The sequence below is a fragment of the Silene latifolia genome, chromosome 4, assembly GCF_048544455.1.
Source record: "Silene latifolia isolate original U9 population chromosome 4, ASM4854445v1, whole genome shotgun sequence".
Classification (NCBI taxonomy): domain Eukaryota; kingdom Viridiplantae; phylum Streptophyta; class Magnoliopsida; order Caryophyllales; family Caryophyllaceae; genus Silene; species Silene latifolia.
The window spans coordinates 30,644,247-30,655,321 of record NC_133529.1 but is presented as its reverse complement, the minus strand read 5'-3'; the positions used below and the strand labels follow the sequence as shown (position 1 = coordinate 30,655,321).

The 11,075-nt window shown below is 42.0% G+C and overlaps 1 non-coding gene across 1 annotated transcript; it reads right to left on the bottom strand.

The window, feature by feature from the left end:
* Nucleotides 1–428: 428 nt before the first annotated feature.
* LOC141654282 (small nucleolar RNA R71) lies at nt 429–535 on the bottom strand. The gene has a single exon (XR_012547843.1). It is a non-coding gene; the product is annotated as a small nucleolar RNA R71 (small nucleolar RNA).
* Nucleotides 536–11,075: the final 10,540 nt, after the last annotated feature.

The window sequence follows — 11,075 nt, the reverse complement described above, 5'->3', positions numbered from 1 at the left end:
TTGCAAGAGAAGGTGAGGAGAACCCAACACAAAATACCATACAAAATCAACCCACAATGCCTAAATTTTCATCACATTCCGTACCCACCGAGGAGAACCTACCCAATGGTACTCCCACACCACAACATTTGACCGGAAATTTTATTGCCAAATCCGCTTTTATCCAATTAGTCGAAAGGAGCCAATTTGGGGGGATGCCTAGTGAAGACCCTCATTCTCATATGGAAACCTTTTGTGACTATTGTGATGCGATTTCTCAAACCGGTGTAACTCAAGACCAAATTCGATGGGTCTTATTTCCTTTTTCTCTAATTGGCACCGCGAAACAATGGTTGAAGGGCCTTGATAAGGCCACTCTCGGAATTGATTCTTGGAAGAAGTTGGCTCTAGCTTTCTACAAAAAATTCTACCCACCGGAAAAGACTAACATGCTAAGAGCTCAAATTACGGGTTTTAAGCAAAGGGATGAAGAATCTTTGTATGAAGCTTGGGAGCGGTTCAAGGGAATTTGTCGCTCCTGTCCTCACCATGGACTTAGCGAGTGGTTCTTGGTACAACAATTTTGGAACGGTCTATATGAAGATTCAAGGAACATTCTCAACATGGGATCAAATGGAATGTTCACCGAAGTTGATGACAATCAAACTTGGAACAAAATTGAGGAAATGGCAGTCAATAACTCACAATATAGTAGACCTCGCAAGGCTACTAGAGGAGGAAAGCATGAAGTGGACTCCGTTACTCAATTGGGTGCTCAACTTAGTGCTCACATTGACACAATCAATTTGAAGTTTGAAAAAGCTATGTCTAGACTTGAAGAAGCCTCAAAATCACCAAAGCATCATGTTAATTCCATGACGGCATCTCAATCAATCCCAAGTGGGATATGTGAGAATTGTGGAACTTTGGGACATGACCAAAGTGAATGTAGGGGAACAAATGAACAAGTGAATGCTTTCCAAGCATACAAGAGTGGTACCCCTTATTCCAACTATTACAATGAAAATACCAAATTCCATTCAAATCTCTCATACAAAAGCCAAAATGTTCAAAACCCTCAAACAACATACACCCCACCTCCCATGAGAAACCAAAATCAAAGACCCTTTTACAACCAAAACCAAGGTTACCAAAATCAAAATCCGTACAATCAACAAAATGACCAAGGTTTTGATGTTCAAAAAGCGGTCCTCCAAATGCAAAAGAATCAACAAGAATTTTTCACTCAAATGCAAAAAGATAGTCAAGCAAAGGAAACCACCATCAACAACATTCTAGCTCATACCAAAATGTTGGAAACCCAATTGACTCAACTAGCATCTTCAAGCTCACAAAGCCAAAAGGGGCAATTACCACCTCAAAGTAATCCCTCTATACATGAAACGGTTAGTGCCATTCACTTGAGAAGTGGTACAAGGTATGAAGCACCGAAGAAGCAAGTTAAGGATGAAGTTGTGGAAGCTAGTGATAAGGAAGAAATTGTACAAAACTCCAAAGATAGAGAACCATCAAAAGAAGAAATTTCAAATAAAAATGAAGACAAAGTCAAGGAGAAGGAGCCCATTGTGATTAGACTTCCTTTTCCAAGTCGTCAAGCCAAGCCCAAATTTGATGACCAACTTGGAAAGTTTATGGAAATTGTGAAGAATTTGGAAGTATCAATTCCTTTCACGGAATTAATCAATCACGTGCCGGCCTATGCGAAATACATGAAAGACATCCTCACAAAGAAGAAGTCGATCCGGAAGCTTGAGACTATCGCCTTCACTAAGGTGAGTAGTGCAATACTTCAAGGGAGTTCACCTCCAAAACTAAAGGATCCGGGAAGCTTCTCAATACCGTGTACCATTGGCGACACCACGATCAACAAAGCCTTATGTGATCTAGGGGCTAGTGTGAGTGTTATGCCGTACTCGGTGAGTAAAAGGTTGGGGATGGGAGAGCTTAAATGCACAAATATCACACTCCAAATGGCCGATAGATCGACGAAGACACCATTAGGGATATGGGAAGATGTTCCCGTACGAATTGGGAAGTTTTTCATCCCGGTGGACTTTGTCATTGTTGATATGGAGGAAGATTCCAACATTCCAATCATTCTAGGAAGACCTTTCTTACACACCGCGGGTGCGGTGATTGATGTAAAACATGGTGAGCTCACTCTAGAAGTGGGAGATGAGAGTATAACTTTTAATCTTGACAAGACTATGAGAGCTCTCCGTTTACATGAACCGTGTTTTATGATCGATCATTATAGTCGGAAGGATGAAAGGAAGAAGTCGGAACTCCAATGGAAGAAGAAAATTGAAGATGCTCCATTCAAAGAGCAAGTAAATTGTGACAAAGAGAGCTTGAAAAGCTCACCAAAGTCAAGCAATGAAGAAGATGGCCTTATTGGCCAAGAAAAGGAAATGGGAGAGTTGTCTCCACCGAATCAAGAGATTTTCAATTATCAACTTAATGAAGTTTGTGGTCTTTTGGACGACGAATTTGAAGGGATTTTTAATCCCTACATTGGTAATTCCATCGATCAAGACCGACAACAAGGGCCAAGGTCTATTGAAGACCTTTATCATGACAATGAACAAGCGTTTGATTACTTTTTCAAGGTGTTGAGCAACATCAACAACACCTTGAATATGCCCCCTTGACATCTCATCAAGAATGAGAGTTTGGTGGAGTCCTCCCTAAACCACCATTTGTAAATATTTCTAACTCCCTAACTTGCATTTTTGTCATTTTTGGATTTTTATACTTTGATCAAGATAATTATCATGTTTGAGAGAAGTGAGGGAGGGACTAATAATTTCAATTAATGTGTAGTGCTTTAGCTTAGTGTGGGGATGGCAATTGCCTAGGCTATCCATGCCTTAGTAGTGCCCCCACAATGAAGAACACGAGATATGAAGAAGAATGAAAAATGACAAGGGATATGCAAAGTACACGGATGGAACTGAATCCGGGTAAAAAGGGGTCGAATCCGAGCGGATTCAGGAGAATCCGCCCGTCTTCAGGCAATCCGGGCATATTGGGTAGAAGACGCCCGTCCTCCATGAGCTGAATTTTTGAAATTTATGACTGTCAAAGAATCCGGGCGTCCTGCAGTCAAATCCGCTCGTCTTCATAAAGCCGCCCGTCCTGAAAGAAAGACGCCCGTCTTTTGGCTGAGGAAAACAAGAAAAATCCCTGTAAAGGAATCCGCCCGTCTTCTGTAAAAGACGCCCGTCCCGTGTTTTCAAATCCGAGCGTCTTCACTGAAAACGCCCGTCTTTAGGCGAGTTTTTCCCAACCTGAATCAGGCCGAATCCGGCGTCCCGAGCAAAAACCGCCCGTCTTGCCCCTGCATTTCAAATTTTTCGGGTTTTATAAACCCCCTCCCACATTCATTTCTTCATTCCTTCATTCATAACACTACTCATAAACCCCTTAACTCCAAAACCCTTATCCTCTCCATCACAAAAACAAGATTCCTCAACAACATTCACTAAAATCAAATCAAAACATCCTTTTAACAACAATTCAATCACTCCTCTTTCAATAAAAATCAAAACCAAGCACAAAATCTTCAACCTTTGAGTCGATTTTTGAATTCATAAAGGCAAAGCCTTTCATCTTTAAATCGATTTGGGTGCACAAGAAATTGAAGATTTTCACTATTTTCTTGGTTTATTCATCAATGGCAAGGACTAAGGGAGCAACAAAAGCAACAAAGGCAAAGGCACCAAAGGCAAAGGCACTCTCATCAAGACAAAAGAGTCTTCAAGCAAAGAAAGCATTGGCTATGGTGGTAGCTAGCCCAAACTTGGAAATGCAACAACAACAACCTCCCATGGAAGCAACAACATCTACTACTCCGGAAATTGCTCAACTTTCGAATTATCCGGAGGTAATTTTCATTTCCAAATCCCATAGGGACACTTTTGCCAAGTTTGCTAGAAAATCATTTCTATCCACCAAGTTTATTTGTGAAGATACCTTAGATAAGTTGGGTGTCCTTGAGCAAACTAGAGCCTTCTTTAAAGCCATGGGGTAGGAGAAATTGTTTGAATCAAAAGAATTGACATACCCCTCCCTTACCTTAGAATTTTTGAGTTCTTTGAAAGTTAACAAGGTTGAGACTATGGAGACCATCGAGTTTCGTCTAGCTAATGTTAGTAGGCGCATCTCCTTTGAGGAAATGGGTAAAGCTTTGGGTCTTAGTGATTCACCAAGTTATTTTAAGAATGTTGGCAAGTATGACCCTGATCCTCTTTGGGAGGCGATTTCCGGAAGGAAATTTGAGGACTTTCATGCTAGTCGCGCTCTATTAGTCCACCATCCGGGCATTAGAGTGTGGGACAAGGTCATAGGGAACACCATAATTGCAAGAAAAGACACCAACCATTTCACCAAACTCGATTTTGTTCTTCTTGAGTTGGCTTTGAACATTGGAAGGGAATTCACCAAGCCTTTCAACTCTCTAAGGCTTTTGGTGGATAGATGGCTAAATATTGATTGTGGGAAGAAAGGCACTGCCGTTATTGTGAATGGAGGCCTAGTCACTATCCTAACTAAATACTTTGATCCAAACTTCAACAAGGATAACAAGTATGAGGCAAAAGAGGGTGGTCATCTCATTGATATTAATACTATGATATACAAGTACAAGTGGGTTACCCATAACCCTCTTGACACCAAGTATGGATGGCTCACTAGTGAGGCTAGATCTTTCACTTTGCCTTCAAAGATTTGTCGATTGAGTGTCCACCGGACCAACTATCTACTTCCCCTTTCAAAAGAGGCCGAGTACATTATCCGACAACAAAAGGGTGAAATTGAAACACCCTCCTCTTCCATTGTCACACCACCCTACCCTTTCGAGTACCAAAAGTTCAAAACCGAAGGCGTTGAATCAAGAAATGATTATTTGACTCTTCTCATGCAAGAGATGCACAAGCAAGCTTTCGAGGATCGGAAAAATGCTTACTTAGCCCAATATCCACCCCTCCTTCACTTAGCTAGGCAAGGACTACTTAACCCTTGTAGATACCTCATTTCTGCACCTCCCGCAAACCACCCGGTGATGATTGGGCCGCATATTTGATACGCGGAACGATTTGTGACAATTCGTAAGATTATCGTCAAGTGATTGCTCAAATAGTAATGTCGACCTCTTAGTTGTCATCTACGTCCCGATACGGTCGTTTTGGCAGTAATTAGAGTACATTCGGAGTCCGGGCCTAAAACCGTCTCCATTTTTCTGATAACTGTTAAATCCCGAGTCAGAATGTTCTGGAATGTTCCGGATATTTCTATTCCATATTTCACAAATTTTATCTTTTGGCAAATAATATCCCGTAATATTCATATAAGATATTAAGGAAATCGAATTATTTCCGTCCTACCATAACTCAAACGCGGAAATCTTTCTTCAGCAGGAGGAAACCTCCTGGGAACAGACGCAGCAGGTGCTGCGCCTCTTCCAAGAGACGCAATGGCTGCTGCGCCTCTTCCCAGGCCCATTTTATGCATGTTTCTCGTATCTTTTTCATATCTTTCCGAGATTCACTTCCAAAGAGTCTCCGAAACCCTAATGCCTTCACGTGATTAGTATAAATAGGAGCCTTCGCTCCTCATATATCTCACGCGAGTGTCCGCCCTTCTCTTCTCCCTTTGCATTCTAGACTTTGTTCTTACTTATTAGCGCCTACATGCTTGAACTTTCGACCACGTAAGCTCGGATCTTTCCGGGTACCAGCCTCTCCGTTGCATGACCGACCAATTTGACCAACTACACTCAATCAACTTAATTAATCAATCGTTTTCCTCTTACGAGGGCACTCTCTTTGCATTCGCGTCGAGCATCACTAATCGATATCTTAGTTCTTCTCGTTTCGTCAACATGTAAGTCTGAGGGTGTATAATCCTTATTTATTTATTGTATTTACTTTTCGTATCATCAATTGTAAGATTTACGTCGAAAATACCATTAAAACCGATTTCTAAAACCATTTGTTAAACCTGTTTTTTGCGGATTTTCAGTAGATAGCCGTCGAGAAAGGACGCAGCAACTGCCGCGCCTCTTCGAAGGAGCGCAGTTTCTGCTGCGCCCTCTTCGTGAGGCCGCCAGCCTCGCTTCCTTTCTTCTTCGTTTGTCCTCTGTAATCCGTGTTCAAAATCCTTCTTTTGCTTATTCGTTTGTCTATTCTTCATCATGATAACATATAAATCACATGTGTATCTTATTCATCATCATTAACATGTTTAAATCATCATAAATCCGACTTAAATCCCAATTAATCCAATATTTGCGGGTTTTCGTCATTAAATTCAATTCCGGGTTGTAGAGATTCAATTTGTTCATATTGGGTTTCTGGAATTCATCTTTGATATAGCTTACATCTGCTTATTCACATGTTCATCGCATATTCGTCATATATCATCGTGTTTAGACTAGTTAATTGATTTCAATAGAGGACTCATTAATAGTTTTCACTTCTATCATTATTTCATCATGTAATTAATCCGTTTGCATCCGTCTCATTCATATTTTACTGCTTTCATGACCTATTCATATGTTAAATAACCTGTTAATCACTTTCATCCGAGTAAATAATTAAATTAATCATTAAAATCACCAATCGACATTAACGGCTTGCAAATACGGCTTCACAGCCAGAACTGAGCCAAGGAACAGACGCAGCGTCTGCTGCGCCTATTCCAAGGGACGCAGCTCTGCTGCGCCTGTTCCTGGCTGAGTTCTGTCCCTGAACTCCGTTTCTGCCTTGACCTAGTTTAATTAGTCTACGTATTAATCAACTATTATCTGTAATATCATGCTAATTCCTGTTCGATTAGTTTATTTAATTCATTCTTTTATTCTTTTATCTCTTTTTCTCGAACTGTCCGTTTTAAAGGTATTTTCGACATAAATCGCCTATCCCAATGTAATTAATGTAATTTTCATTATTGTATTTCTTTTATTGTATTCCTTTCATTGCTTGTATGTTTTCACATGTAAATCAACATTAAATCCTACTTCGACCCAATTGTATGCTAAATTACGTGTTCACCGACTTAGTATTAATCTTCACATGCTAGGATTAAAACTTGGATGTTGCATTGCATTCATATAGCCGACGATATATCAAGTACGGATAACTTCCCTAATCATTAGTAGAGGACGCTATCGAGGCGGGCGGGATTAGGTGTTCGATCAAAAGAGCTTCCTAATACGTACCCTCACCCCTTACTCCAGATCTCCGTGAGCACCCGTGTTCATTGGCATCCACGAGAGTCATTCTAGACATAGAATGCTAAGGGTAACGATTGCTTAGTGTTCATGTCTCTACTTTGTGTCTTGACATGACACGAGGTATTCGAACGGTTCCAATTTCCCATAAAAATTGGTGGCGACTCCATACAAAATGCAAACGCTTGTTTCGTTCTCACCAAGCGCCCCCGTGGGCGGCCCGCTGTCCACAGTTTGGCGACGCTGCTGGGGATAATACACTTACGTGTAGCCAAGGGTGAAACTTGAACAAGGTTAGGGAATAGTTTGTACAAGACAATTGTCGGTTTTCATAACTCGGTCTTCCTAGACCGTTTAATTCGGCCTTCCTAGGCCCAACCCAACCCATTCGACCAATCGTCCCGTCTAAACGGTCCTAATTCTTATTTGGGCCTAAGGATGGATAGCGATTGACGTCATCCATACCATGATGCTTACTCTTGTTTGTATCAAGGGCCTTCACTACTCGAGGAAATGGACTAGGAATCGGCCTTACTCTTGTTTGGCACGAGCCTCTCCACAGACTTCGGGTTTGATGGTTCGGTATGGCAACCCACCCTTTAAACCAAAAACCCTTCTAAATGCACTCAGCATCCCGTTATAATGCTTGTATAAATGTGTAAACCTTACGTGATCAGCATTTCTAAACAAAACCATGACGAATTTTCAAAAATCAAAACCCTTTTCAAACAAAAATTTCGAAATAGGGCTTCTAATTAGCGCAAAATCCGGTCAAAACTCTGTCCGTTTGTCGTGTCAAAATTCGGGCCACAAGCCCATTTCAAAACCCCACTTCGAGTCCACTCCTACAACTACACTACAGTTGACTAGGACACACATTTTCAAAGACCTTGTCTTTCTTCAAAACTCACTCAACACAAGTGGCACACACCCACTTCACGAGTCAAAACTTTTCCTCTTTTAGCAAGTGTGATAGAATGGTCGATCGTGTTTTGATTCGTCGCCGATCTCTTATCCAGTTTCCAAGATGCCCGGATCAAGTGATGAAACAAACTTCCACCAACTCCAGAATAGTAATGATCGAATCCTGGCCGCGCTAGCCCAAATGCAATCTACTCAAGAACAAACCTATGACCGCCTTGAACTCATCGAAGGCCGTATCTATGCTGTAGAGGGAAGGTTGCCTCCCCTTGAAAGTGAAGTGCTACGTAATTCCGATGATGAATCTAGGGATGAGAATCCTTTCATGGGGATGACTGCAGCTGAGAAAAGACTCCAATACCTAGAGGAGCAATTGATGTACCTTAAGGGGGATGACATTTATAGGGAGAACAATCGCAAGTATGAAGCCGTCAATTCCAAATTGCCAACTAACTTTAACATGATGGATATCCCTAAGTTCAAGGGACACGAGAAGCCTTTGAACCACATCCGTGCCTTCAAGGATTACATGTCTATCAAAGGCATCAAACCCGAGATGTTCTTAAGGATCTTTCCTTCATCTCTTGACACCATCCCGAAGCAATGGTTCTACACTTTAGATCACAAGAAGGTCGCTACTTGGGAGGACGCCGCAATCGAGTTCTCTAAACAATATGCGGATAATGCCGAGATCCAAGTCAACATGCGTACTCTAGAGGTTCTTACCCAAAATGACAAAGAAGGATTCACCGACTTCCTAAGTAGGTGGAGGAAGACTAGCACCCAACTAGTTGAACGCCCGGATGAGGCTACTCTTGTGGAAAAGTTTGTGGATAATCTCAAACCCATCTATGCCAATCATTTGAGATATCAAAACATCAAGACTTTCAAGGACTTAACCGTATTAGGGACACGAATTGAAGATGACATCCGTAAAGGGCTCTTGTCCAAAATGGTAGGTCGAGGATATCAAGGGTCCACAAGTCGTTCATACGTCTCTTCTAGTAAGACCGATGAGGTTAACCTTCTCGAGCCATCCAAGAAAACTACCCCACCAAGGAAATTCACAAACCTTGGGGATACTTACTCCAACGCTCTAAAAAGGTTAATGAAGCAAGGTAAACTCCAACCCATTGGACCTACTCCCGAACCCGAACGGAAGTCCAAGTTTTGGGATGAAAATTCATACTGTGAATACCATAGGGGCAAAGGGCACGACACATAAAAATGCTACAAGTTGAAACACGTGCTTCAAGATATGATTGAAGATGGTCGACTCCCAATACCACCAGGAGGTAAGCCCAACAACACTCAGAATCCTCTTGGAGTTCTAGTGATTACAAGTGATGAATCTACCTTAGATTGCTCACACCTCATTTCTCCCACCGAAAATGAAATTCATGCAATTGAGAAAGAAAGGCTCTACTCTACTATTTCCCCTACCATTTCCGACTTCATCACTTGGGCAAGGAGTGTAGATAGACAAGTTTGGGAACTAGAAAGCATGGTAACAACCTTACGCAATCCCAACGCAACACCCAAAGAACGTGTACCATTGATCTTCTCTCAAAATGCCACTATGCAAGAAGTAGTCACCGTAGTTGATAAACTAGTTGACCACATCATACGACTAGAAGGTGATATCATGAGAATGAGGGAACTAGCTGCAGTCAATGGGGTTTGGGCCGATGATGATGAGGACGAATATCTCATTGAAAACTCCCTGGTCAAAGAAATAGTCCAAAATGGTGAAGACCAAGATGTGGACCACCTAACTCGTTCGGGTCGCCCATATCAAAGCACTACTCAAAACGGTCCAACCAACGTCGTCACACCAAACGACAACGAAGATGACCCCACTGATCATTTGCTCAAGCAATTACAGAAAACAAAGGCTGATCTTTCAGTCTGGCAACTAGTAGCAAGCTCATTCCCACATCGCCAAGCTTTACTGCAAGCTTTGGCCAAGCTAAATGTAGCACATAACTCCACTCCTGAAGATGTAGTCAACTTGGTCTTCCAAGAATCACCTAAGCTAAGTAATCCTATTACTTTCTCAGACGAAGATTTGCCACTTTTTGGCGCTAGTCACAACCTTGCTCTATACATCACTGTCATTTGTCTAAAGAAGAATGTGCCAATGACCTTGGTAGATGATGGCTCCGCGGTCAACGGCATACCCCTCAAAACGGCATACAAGCTAGGCATGAAAGAGTCGGATTGGACTCCCACCAATCAAGGTGTACGTGCATATGACGGTACACGACGAAAAGTGGTAGGACTTGCTAACCTAACCATAGCCACGGGACCAATCGAGCGAAAGGTTAACTTCTAAATAGTGGACATCGAAGCTTCATTCAACATACTTCTGGGAAGGCCTTGGATTCATGCTTCCAAAGCGGTAACATCCACCCTTCATCAAAAGATCAAGATCCCACTAAATGGCAAAGTAGTGACGATCACTTCGTCACCCATCAAGGCAATAATCGAGAAGCAATCGAACAATCAAGTCCTTACGGATCCCGTATACGAACTTGGGGGCTTCCAAAGTGTAAGCATTATAGAAAGTGAGTTGGCACCCTTATACTATAATCCCTACTCTAACTTGGTGGTCAACCACATACTCAAATCCCAGGGATACTTCCCTGGAATGCCTTTGAACCCTGTTCGGAAGAATACCTTCGCACCATACAAGGAAGGCAACTCAACAAGGATACCACTTGGACTAGGGTACAAACCTACAAAAGAGGAAGTTCTCGAAATGCTTGCCCAAGTCCAAAACCGCAAGCACGTGGGAATCCAAATGAGGCCATATCTCCCCACTTTAAATGGATACTTTGTTCAAGAAGGAAGTTCAGAGCTCTTTCATGGATTTCCCGAACCTTGGCATTATCTTGCGAGGAAGTTAGCCGGAATCGAGATC